This window comes from Protopterus annectens, chromosome 9.part0, assembly GCF_019279795.1.
Source record: "Protopterus annectens isolate FY-2018-M chromosome 9.part0, PAN1.0, whole genome shotgun sequence".
Lineage (NCBI taxonomy): Eukaryota > Metazoa > Chordata > Ceratodontiformes > Protopteridae > Protopterus > Protopterus annectens.
The window spans coordinates 1,431,815,967-1,431,835,966 of NC_056743.1; the positions used below are offsets into that span (position 1 = coordinate 1,431,815,967).

A 20,000-nucleotide genomic window follows, 5' to 3' on the forward strand; every position below is an offset into this window, starting at 1 on the left:
CCCTCACTATATCCCACAATGCTAGGCGAGAGTTACCTCAGATCTCGTTTGCCGCTACAGCTTCGAGGTTGGTTGTTCTACGGTTCCTGGTGAGTTTTAGCTTTTCTATTAAAAGTTACTCTTTTACCCCTTTTTAGTTTAATTATTCTCAAATTAGTGTAGTTCATTGAACTTTATCCCGACCTAATTTTTCCCGTTTCTTGTTTAAAAGAACTTTTAGTTCTTCCCTTGGGCCTTAGGCCTTCCCTTCCCTAGGGAGTGTTTGTGTAGTTTACTACTGTTTATTGTACTTTATTTTTAGTATTTTTACTAAAGTTGTTATTCTGACAGGGTATAACTGGTGTGTTTGAGTGTGTGTTTGTGTTCACCAGTTAGGCTATGTCAAAAGAAGCAAAGGTCTCGATTCAAGAAGTGTGATGCGTGCTGTCAGAAAATGTCTCTGACAGACGCTCACACTTCTTGTGTCTATTGTCTGGGGCCTTTGCACCTGCAGGACTCCTGTGCTGTTTGCCATGGCTTCAGCCCCAGGGTCCTGCAGGAAAGAAGAAACAAGCTTATTCTGAGAGGCTTGTTGAAGCCTGAGGATTCCCTGTCTGTCTCAACAGGGAAGCCCTCCAAGGCATCGAGGTCTTCGGCTCCGGCTTCTGAGCCGAGACCTCAGGTTGTTCAACCTTTGCCTTTATCGGCTCCGGCTGGAGCCGATAAGACTCAGTCCACAGTTTCTGTGGCTTCCTCGGCTCCGGCCGGAGCCGAGGTTATCGAGGTACCCGTGTCGGCTCCGACAAGATCTTTGGAGCCGACAACCAGAAAGAGGTCTAGGTCACCTTCTCTTGGCTCCGTTCATTCGGCTCCAGGATCTCCCCTGCTGTCTGAACGGAGCCAAAGGTCTCATTCCTCTAGGTCATCGAGGCTGTCCGATCATGACCTTCAGAGGGTGGTGAGTCGACTACTCAAGTCCGAGGCACTAGCCCAGATGCTTCAGAGCCCGACTCATCAGTCGGTGCCTGCCCCGGTCCATCAACTCTTTCCTCCTTCGACTCTCTTGAGTTCGGAGCCGGGTCGTGTCGGAACCGAGACTGTGGTCACCTCGGAGCCGAGACAATTGTCTTCGGCTCCGTCGTCGGCTCCGTTTTCTTCCATGGAGGAATCTCGGCGCCGGACTTCCCTCGTCGGCTCCGAGGGGGTGAGTGGCATCGGACCCTTGTCCGACCCCCCTCTCCCTCTCGGTGCTCCGGCGCTGGTGAGTTCGGCTCCGACATCGACCTCGGAGCCATCACTGTCGGTGCCGAGGGGGTCCTTAGCTCCTCGGAGCGGGACCTCTGGCTCTGCCTGACAGGGGTGCTTCGAGGTCATGCGGAGTGTGTTAGAGCCTGGCTCTACTCCACAGTCGGCTCCGTCAGCCCCTCCCTCTATGCTGCCTCAGGGTAAGTCGACTCACTCCCTCATCCCGGACCGCAGAGAGCCAACTCCTCAGGAGCTCCCTTTGGGATTTCATCCTCTTCCGAGGCCTCTCCTGATTTGGCAGAAGAGCCCCTCGGAAGAGGAAGTGCAAGAGGAAGCACATTGACTCACCTGAGTCTATCACGTCGGACACAGATCTGGATGATTCTGAGGGTTCCCCGTTCCCCTTCTGAAGATGTCTCATTTGCAGACATTCTGGAGATCCTTAAACAGAGGGAAATTGGCCAGCCTCAACCCTTCGGAGGACGAATCTGTGTATCTTGAGGCGTTTGGCTCTCGTCCTTCCACCTCCTGGGTGTCCCCCTTGACCCCCTCATGCAGGTGGTTGCTAAAAGGCATGGACGGCTCCTGATTCAGTGGACCCCACTCCCAGGAGACCCTCCAAATTCATCACAGCTCCATCAGACAAGGAATTTTTATCAAAAGGAGTCTCTGTGGATGCTATGGTGGTAGCTGCCGCCACAAAGAAGGAACTGGCCGATCCTTCAGTGCCTGTCCATCCACCTAACAAGGAATCTAGGTCCATGGATAGGTACGGAAGCGGATGTTCTCCTCAGCGACATTTACTATGCGTCGCTGAATTACCTGTGCCATTTCACTCGTCTTCAAAGGGACTTGATCAAAGAAGCGAGTGAAATGCTGAAGGACCCTACAGCTGCGGGTTTCAAGAGAAAATGAACACGCAGCTGGCTATCCTTAATTCTATTTCCAACTCCTCCATGCGCCTCCTCTCTTATGCGGCCGATGGAGCGAGCAGAGCCGCAGGAACAGGGGTAGCCTTACGTAGGCACGCCTGGATGCGGCTATGCAATTTTGCGGAACCTTTCAAGCCGTCTTTCACGAACTCCCCTTTTGATGGATCATCTCTTTTTGGTCCACAAGTGAAAGAAACCCTGACTAGGTGCGAGACTGATGGCAAGACCCTTTCTGCCGTCGGAGTCCGTTTTTCTACTCCTTCTAGGCCTTACCCCAAAGGCCAGAAGGGGAAAGATGTGGTTCCGTAAACAATCTCAAGGGACTTCGCCTGACGACAGAGTCGGTTCCCGCCAGAGGCAGAGGGGAACAACAATGGTAGACGCCGCCCTAGAGGCAGAGGGGTCCGCAGAACCAGGGCAATCGAAACGTCCTCCGATAAGCCCTTTCAGCATCCCTGAGGTGTTGCCCGACTGCCCATCTTCGAGGCAGTCGGGGAAGATTGTCACTGTACCCAGAAGCCTGGCTATCCTTGACACAAGACAAATGGGTACAGTCCATCATTTCGAAGGTTATTCTATTCCCTTTCTTCGTTTTCCAAATCAGTCAAAAAATCCCTTCCAGATGTTCCACCGCTCAAAGGGATATAGCAGCTTTGGAAATTTCAAAACTGCTTGCAAAAGAGCTATTCAGCCAGTGCCAGCAGACCAACTAGGATCCGGAATCTACTCAAGGTTCTTTTTAGTTCCAAAGAAAACAGGGGACTGGAGACCAATTTTGGATCTCAGTATCTTGAACAGATCGGTCAAGAAAACAAGATTTCGGATGGTCACGCTGCAATCCATTCTTCCCCTATTGGGAAAAGGAAACTGGATGTGCTCTATAGACCTTCAGGACGCGTACTATCACATAAAATGAACAGACGCTCCAGAAGATTCCTCCGCTTCAGGCTGGGAACCAGTCATTTTCAATTCAGGGCCCTGCCCTTTGGTCTCACCACTGCCCCGGTGTTTACCAAATGCATGGCAGTGGTAGCTTCTCACCTGAGACGACAAGGATTCCAGGTGTTTCCATATTTGGACGACTGGCTCCTCACAGCTCCCACCAAGCATCTCCTTCTGATGGCCAGAGATTACACTTTTCGTCTGTCAAAACTGGGTATCTCAATAAATTGCGAAAAGTCTGTTTTGTCGCCTTGTCGCACTATTACCTACATAGGCGCAAATTTAGATACTGTAAACATGTCTGCAACACTAACGAACCAAAGGATATCAGACATTCAAAATTGGTATCACTACTTCTCAACAACAACAGAGCCAAAGCCAGGTTAGTTCTAAAGGTGTTGGGAATCATGGCAGCGCCATACCCTCCTTCCATTGGCCAGATACCACATGCGGATCCTTCAGTGGATGCTCTTTTCTCAATGGTCATACCAGGAACTTCCAATGTCTCACACCATTATGATCACGCAAGCGTGCAAAAAGCATCTCATGTGGTGGATGTCTTCCCCCCAGCTCCTGTTGGGGAGACCATTTGTTCCACCTCCTCCGGTTGCTACTCTGACAACGGATGCCTCCCTGATCGGGTTGGGGGGGCATTATCAGGGCAGGACAGTCCAGGGCACATGGCAACCAAACGAATGCCACTTGCACATAAATGTTCTGGAGATGAGAGCAGTGCTTTTACCGTTGCAAGCCCTTCAAGACTCTCTTCCCTTGGGAACGATTGCAATCCAGACAGACAATATGTCTGTAGTGTGGTACATCAACAAACAAGGCGGAACCAGATCATACCCTGTGTCGAGAAGCACTCAGACTGTGGCAATGGGCGATTTCTTCTCAGCGTTTTCTGATAGCAACGCACATCCCCAGGAAGTCCAATCACATTGCAGACAAGTTGAGCAGAGCTATTCTCATGCCTCACGAGTGGTCTCTGAAAGACTCTGTAGTGAGAGATTTTTCTCAAGTGGGGTCAGCCTTGCTGCGATCTTTTGCTACTCCCCAAAACAGCAAGTGCAGAGAATACTTCACTCTATTCCCTTTACCAGGCCAACCCAGCAGGGACGCTAGTCCAAGTTTGGCCCCGGGGACTTCTGTATGCATTTCCTCCTTTCCCACTGATCTCTCAAGTAATACAGAAAGCTATCGCTCAGAAGGCCTCATTGATCCTCATTGCTCCTTACTGGCCTCGACAAGTGTGGTTCCCCTTTCTGCATCGATTTCTTTTGGAGCGACCGTGGAATCTGGACCTAGTTCCAGATCTTTTGATCCATCAGTCGGGTCAGTTTCATCGCTCCCTCCCCTCTCTGAACCTCACTGCTTGGTTCCTCCACTTCCAACCGTAGCCAGGCTTCCTCAATTATCTCACTCTGTTAGAGATATTTTGATAGCTTCCCATAAATCTTCCACTCGAAGATTTATTTGAGTAAGTGGAAACGCTTCTCATATTGGGCACAAGGAAAGGACATAGATCCTTTCACCGCTTCCATCCAACTAGTCCTTGATTTTCTTGCTGAACTCTTCCATGCAGGTTCATCTCCATCTACTCTTAAGGTTCAATTGGCAGCTATTTCTAATTTCCATGTGGGTATTTCTGAATCTGCCCTAATGTCCCACAAACTCTGCAAAGCCTTTTTGAAAGGAGTTTTTCTTCTCAGACCTCCTGTAAGAAATCCTCCTTCTCCTTGGGACCTAAATTTAGTTCTTGCTTCTTTGATTCTTTCCCCTTTCGAACCTGCAGCTTCATGTTCCTTAAAGTTATTATCATGGAAAACTCTCTTTCTGGTGGCTATCACATCAGCTAGAAGAATTTCAGAACTTCAAGCACTCAGTTGTCGTTCTCCTTACCTTGTGTTCCATAAGGACAGTTTCCTTACGAACTAACCCGTCCTTTTTGCCTAAGGTGGTTTCAACATCAAATCTAAACCAATGCATTGACCTCCCTGTCTTTTTCCCGGAGTATTCAAATAGGTCTGAACAAAAATTACACTGTCTGGATGTTCATCGTCAATTAAGGTACTACTTGGACAGGACGAAACAATTCAGAAAATCTGATCAGCTGTTTGTCTCCTATGCGGAAAGCAGAAAGGGACTTCCAGTTTCAAAGGTATCTTTATCCAGATGGCTAACATCTCTGATTACCCTTGTTTATGAGATTAGACACCAAAAATTGCCTAATAAGCCTAAAGCCCATTCCACCAGAGCTTTGGCTACTTCTCTAGCCTTCCAAGACAGACTGCCTATTGACACCATTTGTGCAGCGACTACTTGGGCTACTCCTCACACTTTTATTTCCCATTATAAGTTGGATTTAGCTTCTAGGCATAGAGCTAATTTTGGTTCCACTGTTCTCAGGAGTCTGTTCCGTTAGGCCACCCGGGACAAGGTGCTAGGGACACGGTCCCATCCAGCAAGAATGAAGGCGAGATAGACAACTTAACATATAGAAGTTATGTTCTTACCATAACGTTCCATGTTAGTTGTCTTCTTCTCGCCTTCTTCTTGCGTCCCACCCTCCTTCCCCCTGGCCTGGACAGACCTAGAGGAGTTGTGATCGTGACCTCTCTTTCTACCACCTCTTTCTTAGCTATATGCTATTATGCATATTTCTAGTTTCAGGATGTAGGTCACCCTTCTTCTTCCTGTTGTTAGAGGTGGATTCTGTTTTTTTACAGTTATACTGTTTCTGTTATAAGCTGGGGTTAGCTTACAAACGAGATCTGAGGTAACTCTCGCCTAGCATTGTGGGATATAAGGGGAGCCTCGAGCCGGTGGAACCAACTCTCGAGCTTTTAGAGTGGCGGAGCCGAGGTCGGCTCCGAACCCATCCAGCAAGAAGAAGGCGAGAAGAAGACAACTAACATGGAACGTTATGGTAAGAACATAACTTCTATTTAAGTCTCCCTTTAGGAAAGTGAACCCAGACAAGAATAACTGCAGATGTTCCATTCTGTTATAACTTTATATGGCTCAACCCTGATATCTGTTTAGTAGTGTTTTTTTGAACTTGTTATAATTATTCAACTGTAATGCACTAAAACAAAAAAGGAGATACTGCATTCTGTAATAGTCCTAATAGTTTTAATAAATAAAGGAATCAAAACTTTTGTCTCTCTGCTGCTGTCATTCCAATTTTTTATATCCGTTAGTAATCCATAGCATCATTTCATCAAACTACATTGTGGGTTTCAAATTTTGACTGGAATCTACTAGGACACTGAGATGTCTAACTTGTGGAGCTGCCATTAGTACATCACTGTTCATGACATAAGGACTTTCAATATTATTACCAAAAATGCATTACTATGCATTTTTTGTTAAATCTCATACCATTAAGTAAGAACCACTGACAGACTGTGTAATAAGTATCTTTGTATGACGTGTTGCTCATTTGTGTTGGTGACAGTTCACCCTACTTTATCATCTGCAGATTTGCTAAACCAGTTCTCATAAGAAGGAAATGCAGACATTAGCAAGCCCAATAGAAGTGGGCCTAAAACTGATCCCTGCAGCAGAGATGACCTTATTTGGAAGACTGTTGTCAATCATCACTATAAATTTCCTATCTGATAACCAGTAAGCCACACATTTAACACAAAGTGGTTGATTTTTTTTTTTGTTTAAGTATAATCACTGAATCAGAACTTTGTGAAATCTAAGTAGATAACTCTTCTCAGGAAGACCTAGGTCCAGACATTAGGTTAATTGCCGTAAGATTTATTAAACTGGTTATAAAGGAATGCCCAGTAGTAAAACCCTGCTGAAAATCTCAATATCATGATTGGCATGGTGTTTGATTCCAAGACTAACAATGTGCCTGAAACATTTATCAGGAGTACAAGTCAGACTAATTGGCCTGTTATTAGCAACAGTTGAAAACTAACCTTTGATAATAGTAATGACAGTAGCCTTTTTCCAGATACCTGGGATAAAGCCCTCTTTCAAGAATCTGTGGAATAAATCCAGTAAGCAAAAGAATAAGTTCTCTACAGTTCCCTTAAAAACATCCATTTGGGCCACCAGGTCCTTTCATCATTCAAATGCCTTCTCTTTTCTTTTATACTGTTCTGATCTAATTACTTGTTGTACTCTTATGGCCAGCTCTTCCATGTCAAGTAAAAATAGGCTTGCCTTATATTTCTCTTAAGTTTGTGTCTTGTCTGATATACCATCAGCTATTTCAGATGCAAGTTCTTTGTGTAGAAGTTTAATCCATTTCGAGAAGTTGTTCCCCTGTGCCTATAGAATGTAGATTTTCATATAAAAAATGTCCATTCACAAGCTGTCTGGTTGTTATGTAAGATTATTCATGTCTTATATTTATGCTCTTGATACCTCTAGATTAGGGTGACCAGTACTACCAGTTGTTTTTATTTTGTTTTCTGGAAATAAAGCCTGTACTAAAATCTATCAGCTTGTCAATTTAACCCCCCCCCCCCAAACATTAAACGTATGATCATGCAGTCAGTGCAGTTGATTGTGGAGAACTTTGTAGGTATAGCTATTGTCCATAATATTGAAGGATGAACTAAGACAGCATCTTTACTTCCTTTTTCTTTGGGGTTTCTGTGTTTTTGGTTGCACTGCTTAACATTTCTTATTATCCACCGGTGATTGCTGTCTGTACTGAAGCTCTTCACTAGGTGCCTGAGTCGCTGCATTTTCCTAGGTACTTGCCCTTTTCAATTGTCCCTCTGTGTTGACTGCTTTATAGAGCCTTTTTCCTTTGTTAGCCTCTCGTGCTATCTCTGTTGGAAGTAATAAACTGTAGAACTCAACTGTGCGTTTCTGTTTTGGCAATCTCCCATTGCAGAAAGTACCATACCTCAGTTCTCTTATTTCTTATTTATTTATTTCTAGTTTGATTACTGGGCAAGTCCTCTGGGCTCAGAGAGCCCATTTTCAGTGGAGGCCCGGGGAGAAAAGCTCCATGAAACAGAGTACAGTAAAGATAGCAGTCTAATAAAAATAAAAGTACAAGTACAAATGCATATCAAATAATACAAAGTGTGAGCAATATTGTCCATAGTGAAAAAATGTCGTGCAGATGCATTTTAACAAATTCACACAGTTAAAGTCAAAAGCTATTTACAATATTTACAGAGTGTGAGAAAGTTTCCAGGCTCTTCCTATGAATGAGACCGATAAAATAGCTAAATTGTAAATGCAACAGGTGAATTGTAAAAACAAAGACTTGCATTTGAAACTATAAATGTAATAGGTAAATTGTAATAGAAAGACTTGCATTTGAAACTGTCAGTGTATCATTTCTACATCTCTCCTGTTTTTATAGAGCATATTAGAGTAATCTGTAAATTTCATCAGAGAGTTTCTCCGGGTAATCCATGTGTTTTTTTTTTTTTTTTTTAAACTGTTTTTCCATAATCTATTCTTTAGTAGTTTATGATTCTCGTGGCTGGGTGGGATTACACATCTTGTTGCAGACTGTGATATGCTAATGGATGAAAGATACAACAGTGTGAAAATGAAGAAGTATTACCATGTTGGATCATCCGATACTGACTGTTAAGAAATTGGAAGCAAGACAGATGTAGTTGAAGAGAAAAGGACCAAAATCAGCACTGATTGTCAAAAGTTCTACATGTAGTGACTATAGTGTCTTACGTATTGATAGACATGAAAACACAAACTCTAGCAATGTAGAATAAGGACATCCAGATAGTTCCAGTAGTAGAAACAGCTGGACTAATAAGAATTTCCAAGCATACTTGAATATGCTTCCAATACAGGTAATGCCATATAAACTACAGAAAGTAGCAATTCTTTGTATGTTGCAGGTGCTGAGAAGAGCAGTCCTGGTGGATGTCAGAGACTAAAGCAAAACTGATTTCATGAGCTTAATTATACACTGGCTTAGGAATGGGGTCTATTCCTCCTCTCATTGTATTCAAAATACAAAGCACTTGGAGAAATTAAGCTATGACAGCATGCAGGGTACATAAATGCTTTTTTGCTCCTTTCACAGTACAGTCTCAGTCTGTTCCATCAGTTGTAAAGTTATGTGATTGTATGCCTGAATATCAGCAAACTGTGCCCATGTGACCATCAATTTACTAGCCAAGACTTCCAACAGCATCCCTTACAGTGTCAGGGAGGAGTATGCAGGCAACAGTTGCTAGATGTGCCAGACATTTAATCCTCTTCCCCCGTCAAGTGAAACATTTGACATACTTTCCTTCCGGAAGATGGCAACTACTGAGATTTGTTTGTGCAGAAACTGTTTGGGTGGTCCTCCACATAACCATAGGCATGAGTTGGAGTACTGCTCCAAGGACAAACACTGAGAGAGAAGGTCAAGGCCCACCCCACTCAGTCCCTGCAAATACTGAGCTTGCCTTGGCTAGAGAGGACTCAGGCCCACAACTGTCTTCTACTTTCGCAGAAAATAAAATGACTAGAGGAGCATGTCCCCTGCTGCCAAGCCTGGAAAGTGCATCCAAGGGTTCTTGCACAACGTAGATTCCAGTTGATTGGTTGGAGTCTGAGGTTTGTCAGTCTGATCCTGGGAAACAGCCCCTTGAGTTTACCCTTTCATGGCTCAGTGATATTTGAGACTGAGAACCTCTTTGTTGGAGTTGCCCTCCAGGCCCACTTTAGCTAAATTATCCCAGTTTAGGATAGTATTTGGGAGTCATCCATCGCCAGGGAAATGTCTTGGAGGGCCAAAAAACTAGATGTTTGATATCTAGAAGTTTGAATCACAAACATACCCTCGCTCCTTTAGGAGCCTGGTTTGTTTTTTGGAAGGGTAGGAGTTTTGCAGTCACCATTTTTTCATTCCCAAAAAGGATGGCCAGTCTCTGTCCCATTCTGGTATGTAAACTTCATGCAGCACTTTCAATGCATCTGCTTAAAGATAGTCCCCTTTAGGGGCCTTATGCCCATGGAGCATTTTATTTATTTAGAATCCTTAATGACTGGACTAGAAATATTTAACAGGTGTAACTACTACTATGCTTAGTGTCATCGGTGGATTTTCATTGCTTGATATTTCTAGTCATTGTTGCTATGAGGTAGTTTTAGGAGAACAGCATGTGTAGTTTTGTTTTGTCTGTGTTTTGAACTATAAATGCAGTCTGACTGTAGTGTTTTCAAACTGTACTGTGCAGGGGGCTACAGAGGGTGCCTTTTGCTGTTCCCAAAAGGAGTAGACACAGTTTCCCATTCTGGATATAAACTACTTCACCTAGCACTTCAATTACATCTGTTTTCCGATAGTCACTCTGTAGCCTCTTGCCCTAGGAATTTTTTATTTAATAATTGTTAAATAAAAATAATTTTATTTATTGGAGACTTGTTCTTGAGTGCAGCTGTTTGAGTTTCACTGTTTGTATAAGGTGGTTTTATTTGAATAGGAGATGGAAAGTGGGAGGGGGCATATTTTGTTTGTGTTTTTTGAGCTGCAGGTACAGTTGATCTCTGTATCAGTTTTCTGCAGAGGATTGGGAACAGGAACACTTCTTTATTCTGTTGTTGTTTGTCCCATCTCCCTGATTGGGTAATTATGTGCAATTTTCATTTTTAAGGAATGCTGGTTTGGTTGACGTCCGTTAAAAATTGTGTATTTGTGATCATCTGTTTACTGAAATTTTTATTATGAGTTGGGGAATATATACAAATTTTACAGCTGCAGTATCTCAGAATATTTCTCTTCTCTGAGTCTGTATGCTTAAGTAGCAGGGTTGTCACATGGAGAATGCATAGGGGCTTCAGGTGTGGCATCAAGTTTCAGCATTCACTTTTTTTTTTTTTGCTGGAGTTGATTAATTTTTGAAGTATGAGATCATATTTGGGGGTTTATGGGTATTTATCCTGTATGTATATATAGATATTTAATTTTTGTTAGTTTTTCAATTAGTGGTTATTAGTTTACTTTCTTAGTTACATGTTTTTGTATCCGTGTTCTAGAAAGCCACTTTTGTTTAATTATAGGTTGTATACACTTGCTCCTGCAAGCACTTAACTGATGTTGTCAAACATATAATGCCTTTTGGCATATTGGCATTAAAGTTGTTGGCCACTGTGGCTGAAGTCTTGTAGGGAAGAATCTCCATGTGTTTCCTTACCTGGATTACTGTTTGCTGAAAGCCCTTTCCAGGGACTTTGTGGATGCATCCCCCCCAACTGTAGGTGCTTCCATGATTGCATTCCATAGTGTGATCATACTTTGGTGGGAATCCTGTGTGACTTCTGTTCAGTGGATTGAATTTATCAGTATGAAACTGAACATTCGATAAGTTTTGGTCTTTCCTGTACCAGATAAGGAACCAGGTTTTCATGGCTTTGGCCACTTGATTGAGGGTGCAACACAGGGTCTATGTTTTGACTGCTTAGCAAGTTTTGATCTTGATTGCTCCAGTCATTATAGCACAATTTGCATACCTGAAAATTTAAGTATTGTAATGGACTATGAAGTGCCATTGGCTACACAACCACCATAAGCTTGAGGAATCCTCATCACTGGATTATAGAATGGAGGATGATTCCTATTAGTTTTCAGGTATATCTTCATATTCAACAGGTGATCATCTGCAGATCCTGAGTACTTGTGTTGTGCTTTCTTACTGAGTGGGGAATCCACATTTGCTTCCGCACACTGCAGGATGTGTGCCCCCTCCCCCGTGGAGAAACTGCTCCATATCATGGCTAAGTTATGTGTATATGCTTTTGTCACAGATAAATAACTCATCTTGAGCTGCTTCTTGCTATCACCATGAATGATATCACAATGCATACAAAAAATAGTTGGCTTCAACAATTATTACAGAAATTAGTATAAGTTTGGGGGGGGGGGGTCCATTGTATGCCAAGTTGGAGTGAGATGGTCAGCAGTCCTACCTGCTTTAAGGATGACCTGCACCACTCTCCCCTAAGTTTCCACATTTTAGCAAAGACATTTCCTACCCTAATAGTGGCTTTGTTGTAGGCAAAGACACACACCAACCTAATGGTGTCAAGCCAGACCTTATTAGAATGGCACTAGTGAATGCTAGAACAAAAAGGTGCCCACCCTGGAGGCATTCCTAACCCTTGAAAACATAGTCGTATGTATAGTTATGGGAATATGTTTCCAGTGTAAACTCCAAAAACACGTGGAAAGAACAAACCAGGAACACAGTTGAAGGCAACCACCAAGGAACCAGAACCAGTAGGAATTGACCACAAAAAACTTTAATAACAGTTGTTTAGTGCTTTCGTATAAAACTTCATCAGAATAACAGATTCACACTGAAAAGCACTCCAGTATATACCCCTATTCAAAGTCAAATGATATAATTAATTAAAAAAAAAATAGTTATATGCATTAATAGTACAAAGTTGAATCAAACTACATAAAATACATAAATAATCTAATACATATTTAAAAATACTATATTTATAAAAAACACTTTCTTAGTGTATAAGAACATAAGTTTAAAATTTAATTATTTTATGCCGTAATGCATAAGTTTTAATAAGGGAGTAATTGAACAACTATCATTTAATCCAGGATGGTTGTAGGCATTCAACATTATTTGCCCTCTCAACTCTACTTCTGTCCAAGTGTTCGTCCATAACCCACCCTTGTAAATCTTTTTTAACCTGATAAATGATTAAAAAGTTAAAATTATGATTATCAAATCTTTCCACGTGCCTGTAAAGTGCATTTGTGGATTTTTTATTCCTAATGTCTAAAATATGTTCATAAATTCGTCTTTTAAAAGGTCTACTAGTTTTCCAATGTAAAAAGCTAGACATTGATTACATTGTACTACAAATAAAGTAAATAAATAAATACTAAAAAGATTTACAAGGGTGGGTTATGGACGAACACTTGGACAGAAGTGAGTTGAGATGGCAAATAATGTTGAATGCCTACAACCATCCTGGATTAAATGATAGTTGTTCCATTACCCCCTTATTAAAACTTATGCATTACGGCATAAAATAATTAAATTTTAAACTTATGTTCTTATACACTAAGTAAGTATTTTTTATGTAGTTTGATTTAACTTTGTGCTATTAATGCATATAACTTTAATGTTGTTTTAATTAATTCTATCATGTGACTTTGAATAGAGGTATATATTGGAGTGCTTTTCAGTGTGAATCTGTTGTTCTGATGAAGTTTTATACGAAAGCGCTAAAGAACTGTTATTAAAGTTTTTGTGGTCAGTTCCTACTGGTTCTGGTTCCTTGGAGGTTGCCTTCAACTAGGTTTCCAGTGTAGTGACAATACTCCTTTTCTATCAGTTTTTAATGCCTACCATTTGTTTAAAAATTCTACATAAGACTGCTGTGTTTCTGGTGCAGGTGTGTCTGTTTTTATGTTGAAATCTCATTATCTCATGTTTAATATAGCAAGATAATGACCTAGAACTCCTCCATATCCTGGTAAGTTAAAAATCTCCTCCATGATGCGATACTTACTCAAGAAATTAGAATCCCTGTTGAACCTAACCAGTCATTCTGGGTAGTTTCAAATATCTATCCATAAATTGGCTAATATGTACCACAAATAAATATGAGTGACAGTTCATGAATATCAGCAATGCCATGTCATCCAATTGGAGCCTTTCTGTACTCAGATTTCAGATCTACTAGATGTTTTTTAAAAAATATACCACCATTAGACATGGATACCTGGAGTTGTCACCTGTTTGGTAAAATTAGTCTAACAGTGCAGTAGTATTAAATATTTGACAACAATAATAACACAGTGATGAATCTGAGAGAAGAAGGAGAAAATAGGTAACCAAGTCAGCTGAGATTCCATTAGCAGTGGAGTGGTAGCATAGGATTAATTTAGGAGGTTATACAAAGAGTTAGACACAAGAATTAAGGTGGGAGAGTTCCATTTCTATAAGCTATTTGAACAGAGAAAACAGGCAGGGATGTCTTCCACCTGCTTTATTTACTTTATATTTGGAGTCATTAGCAAAAAGAAAATAAGGGTCTCAGGATTCAAAGATATAACTGGTTTGGTAATAAAAAAACAGCTTTATTCAAAAATTATATTATTTTGTACTTAATAAATCCAGAAAAGTACGTTAGTGTTGTGGAACATTTTGAGACAGTTTCAGGTCTTTCCAGGATGTAAAATAAATGAAGTTAAAACAAATATTATAGCACAGTAAACTGTGTACTCACACATGAATTAGTTCAGCAGTACCCATGTTCATTGGTACACATGATAATATGAAGAATTTAGTTAAATAGCTTAAAATGGATTCTGTTATTGTATTAATGGATATGTGGGAAGAGACTAAACAAAATATAGTACAGAAATTTGCTAAGTTGGAAGCACTTGATTGTGTATATGGATGTAAAGATACAAGCAGTGAAAATGTTTTTAATCCATTTAGTCTTATTTGCAGGTTAAGAATATTTTATCAACCAGATGTGAAATTGTGGATGATAATTAATAAAAAGGTGAAGGAATTCATTGGGGGGGTGGTAATTGGGATACGTTGATTCTCCCCATAGAACAAATTAGTTTAGGATTACCTGATTTGAAGGGATACGTTAGAGCTATGCAGTTAAGATTCATATACATAACCCAAGCAGAAGGTCAGTAATTAAAGCAAAAGGGATGATGATGAAAATGGGAGGAGTTCGGGAAATAGCGAATACGATTTTCTGGGTACACGGCCTTAAGGAGAATAACAGCTGTGCAGAATATTTCATTCATAATGTAGCAAGAAAGTATTCTGTGAACTTGTCCATCCCGAGAACAGAAAAAGGATATTTTAGCAATAGTGGTGACTGCAAGTAGGGTATAGAAAATAGGAAGAAGTGAGCTGGCAAAAGGAAATCAGCAGTGGAACCAAGGTATTGGAATCAAACAACTAGAATGGGAAATGTAATAGAGTGGGCTGAGGCTAAGCAAAAGCTTAAATTGCAGGTTAAATATGCTATCCCTTCCCGAGATTGATAAGAGTATAAGCAACCAGAAAGTGATAGGGAAGTGCTTAGTGAAATACCATACTCTTGTAGTTTTTAGTTGAGTCTAGGATAGATGCTACTGTTAAGACCACTAGTAGGGCATATAAAATATTGCTGTGTAACTGTAAAACTCAACCACAGGAGAAGGGAAAAGAGAATATAAAGGCAGCTTACAAAGGAATGATGGAAGGACATCTTTATGGCTCTCAAATATACAGCAAATTCCAGAATGTTTAGGATTTTTGCATGGAAGTGTTTGAAGTGATATTTTTTATAGCTCCTGCAGTCTTCAGGATTTTTCTTCAGGTAGATAGCAAGTGCTGGTGGTGCAATGGAAAATCTCACTGTTTTCACCAAGGATAGCTTCCTAACACGGTACCTCCTGACCTAGAGAGATAAGAAAAGTTTGAAGAAAGAGGCTGTAAAGTCAGTTTACAAAGGCAGAATGGGAAGACGTCTGTATGGCACCCAAATGTGTAGCAAAGTTCAGAAGTTATCCTTTGTGAAGTCTGTGAAGAAAGTGAGATCATAGGAGGTTACTAGGCTATCTACCTGGAGGTCATTTCAAGGCTAACCATTTCATCCCAATGTAATACCATAGATACTGTAGTCAATACCCAGGATTGTATTTGTTAATGACTACCTATGTCGAGGAGGATTGTGGGTACTATCCCCAGTAAGAAATTACAGTGCTCCATCCACTCGTCCAAGTCCCTTTTGAACAGTGTCATAGAGCTGCTCTGCTTCACATGAATTGGCATCCTATTCCAAAGACATGGCAGTTGCTGGGAGACAAATATCTCCCTCCAGCATGTCCTGTTCCAGGCGCAGGCCATATTTAGGTCCCTGGAATGGGTAGCCCTAGTCCCGTTTGATTTACGGATGTGCAGAAAATCCATTAGGTTTGGGTCAGAGATTGCTCTGTAAGCCAGATGTAAGTCTGCCCTAAGAAGTCTGTACGATACTGAGTATAGTCACAGGGACTTTAGTTGGTCTGTGTAAGGGCCTTGCTAGAGTCCCTCAGTCTTCTTAGTTAGAAACCTCTGAGGTCTCTCCAGTTACTGCAGGTACTTGGTATGGTACATGCCAAAAAGGGCGTTGTACTCAATTATGGGCCTGATTAGCGAAGAGTATAGAGGGGTTATAACCTCCTTTGCTCTAGAGACCATGCCTGTGCTAATCAAGCGTGCTACGTAGAAAGCGTTCCTTACTATAGTAGATAAATTATGGTCAGGTACATAGTGTATTGTTGTTAATTTGATAGTGTGAAGGGACATTGTTTTTACAGAAGGGAATGATGATGCATTTCTTTGCATTCAGTTTGAGAACGTGACTAAGACACCAGTTGTTGGTCTACGCAAGACCCTCCTGAAGTATTCTGACATCATTTGGGGACTCAATAAGTGTACCCAGTTTGCAGTTGTCTGCAAATTTGGCCTGGTACAGCCCCTTAGTTTTGTCCTGAACTTCTGAAAAGTATATACCAAACAGTAGGTGGCCCAGCACTGACCCTTGTTGGCACCCTGCTGGTGACAGGTCTGCTGGCTGATGTGGAGTCACCCACTTTGATAGTGTGTGACCGGTTTGTGAGCCAGTTGGTACCCCATCTTATACAAAGGGGTTTACATTCAGTTTGCTAAGTTTATCAGTAAGGACTGAGTGTGGGATTGTGTCAAAGTTCTTTGCCAAGTCAGGGTATGCTCTGTGCACAGATTTGCCCTTGTCACTGGCCCTAGTCACATTTTCAAAGAAATACACCAGGTTTAACAGGCAGGATTTGCCCTTGACAAAGCTGAATTGGGTTGGATCCAGGTTTTGGAAGTCACTTTTGTCTTTATTTATGATGTCCATGGTGATACATTCCATGGATTTACAGATGAGGCTGGTCAAACTTATGGGTCTGTAATTCCCTGGGACTGTTGCTAAGGCACCTTTGTGGAGGGAAGTAACTGTTGTTCTCCTTTCTGAAAGAAGAAAGCCTGTGGTTAAGCTGCAATTGAATAGGGTACTTAATGGTGATGCTAGTTCATGTTTTAGTTTGTTTAGAAGACAGCCTGTGATATTGTCTGATCCCGTAAAGGCTGTATTTAATGACTTACTCTTTGGATATGTAGGATGGTGGAGAAGTCGGGGGCAAGGTTTTGATAAGTTTGGAGGGGATAAGGGAGTAAAATTTTTGCCAGATCATCCACTAGCAGGTTTGCGGTCTCTGCATGATCAGTGTATGTGATATTGTTAGTCACTAGTTCGTCACATGCTTGGGTCTTAACTTTTAAGCTATGTACATAGCTGTAAAAGGCCTTATGGTTATGCTTGGCTGTAATTGCCAAGTTTTTCTCAAAGTTACCCTTAGAGGATTTGACATGTTGTCTTATTTGCCTGTTGAGACTGAGGAGGGTGCTTTTCCATTGTTGGGACCTCACCTTAGTTTTCTTAGACAACAACTTTTTGCATTTCCTCTAAAGTTTGGTGATACTGGATGTCCACCAGGGCAGCTTTTTTTTTTTTACTTGGGGTTGTGGGTTTCACTGTGCAATAGCCGAATCCATACACTTATACAAGCGATTGTACAGGTGTGTAGTGTAACCTTTGGAGTAGTTACCACTTCCAGCTGGCGCTGGGGCTTGGAATGCATTTATACCTTCCCTAGGAAGGTATAGTTTGCTTTGGAAGTTTTTTTAGTCTGACTTCGCCCTTTGTGAGTATGGTGTTAGTGCCATTTCGAAGGTGACTGATTTGTGGTCAGATTTATATTATTAGGGTCTGACAAGCTGCAGTGGTGCATCTTTTCGTGATGTTAGTAGCACGAGATCTAGTATGTTTGTTCCTGGTTTTGGGATTTGAACAATTTGTTCTAGGACATTTGAATTAAAGTCATGGGCCTTTTGCGCTAGTGAGTTAAGGCTAGAGTAGGTTTCCCAGTTGATGATGGGATAATTGAGATCCCCCATGACCAGAGTGTTTGGCAGTGTTTGGATGGACTCCAGTTTGATGTCATCTTAGGTTGGAATTTTATGGAGAGTGCTGCCATGCTGCTTTTTTCATTTTTTAAATATCTTTATTAAATCATCACATTTTAAATGACATGAGTACAAATACATTAATAGAAAAGAAAATATAGTAACATTTCCATTCTTGTTTACATTCAATACATACGTATGTATATATATATATATATATATATATATTTTTTTTTTTTTTTTCCTTTTAACGATTATTTAGTCTAGCATTATATAAATTGCTCAATTCCTGCCTTCCCTTAAACCTCACTCCTCCTTACCATTGTTTGCTTGTGTTCTCACAGATTTCATTTCTATATAATTTACTACTTCCATTTTTTGAAGATCCCACCTCCAATTCTATCTCCAAATTTCTATTCCCACCTAAACTCCTTTATTGAAATGTCTGTCGCCATTTGTCACAAATACAAGGTCAGGTTCAGAAACAAACCACTTTTGTTTAGAACTCCCGCATCAACAAACTTTACAACAAGAGGAAAGCCAAAACTCCTCACTCATCCTAATCAGTAAACTGCAATCCTCTTGCTCCAAAAGTGACTTCAAGATTAAGGAAAAACTAAGGCAAAAGATCTAAACTTGCAAAACTAATATTAATAAGGTATTTCTGCCACATCAAATGGGTATCGTAAAACTTTGAACTTTCAAGACAGTACCCAGCACTACACTGAGTTGATATCAAATGGTATTACCCTTTCTAACCCCAAGGATTTTGCAAGCAAACTAGCTGACAAATTAAACTCTGTCCCCTCTGTGCTTTACGAACAAAATCTGTTCAATATCTTGCTACCATGATACTATGAAACAAGTACAGAAAACCTTCTTTAAAACCAGGATGTGTCCAGACAACATACGTGGCGGTTTCCATGTTAATTTGAAACACCATCTGTCAGCCTCCTTTGTAAACTTGTTCATCCTCATGCTCTTCATTGCTTATGTACTAGAAGTGTGGAGAATAGCTGTTGTGGTCCCCCTTCCACAAGGGTGGCTCATCCACTGAAAATGAGAACTGTAAACCAATTGATTTGATCATCTTCAAGTGTATGGCAATACAGTGCATCATCATGGAATTCATACATAAGATATTTGCACTTTTTAGTCTCCTGACCCAAACTAATTTGACTTTGTGAAGGTCTGATTCTGTGTACTTAATGTAGCTTGTGCTCATAAGAGTCTTGGAGACATTGGATGAAAGCGGAGCAGTACACACCACTTACCTATTCCTAGCCAAGGTTTTCAGCACTGTCCTACACTCTGGAATTGAGAAACTGATCCAGCAAAATATAACTGTTATGTAACATTGATAGAAGACTGGCTGATAAAACACATTCGCTCAAGGTTGGTGGCATGCCTTCCTCAAAAAAAAAAAAAAACTTGTCACCAGTGGTGTTTCCCAGGGCTCCATTCTGGGACCACTGCTGATCACTGACATCAATATAGTCTCTTGCTGGCCAAGTTTGGGATGGTCTCTGTACTCCTGATGACACCTATATCTTTCAAGAAGAGGTTCACATCTGTACATATTCATGATATTTGTACTAGTGACTAAATCTTATTCGAAAAAACAATCTAAAGTTGCACTCTTTGATCTAGGCAAGTTTATAGGCAGTGAACTCTCCTTTGATCGCCATGTACCAACTGTTAGGAAATCCAGCTACGTAGCCCAACTAATTGGTAAATGTGTGTCCCCGAGGACCAATAAGTTATTATTCTGCTCTACTCCTAATTTATCAGGTCCATATTAGAATATAATGCCTTTTTAGTATATTTCTGTCCTAGGATATTGTCTATCTAGAAAACCCACAGTTTCCTCACAAAAAATTGGTATCATCAATCTAAGCTATAAACACCATCTGAAAGCTCTGTTGCTCTATTTTTTCACTTA

General features: G+C 41.1%; 1 protein-coding gene across 3 annotated transcripts in view; it reads left to right on the top strand.

Annotated features, from left to right (window-relative positions):
* Nucleotides 1-20,000, top strand: part of LOC122812109 (myoneurin-like) — a 947,405-nt gene that overhangs the window by 680,847 nt on the left and 246,558 nt on the right. The window lies entirely within an intron of this gene.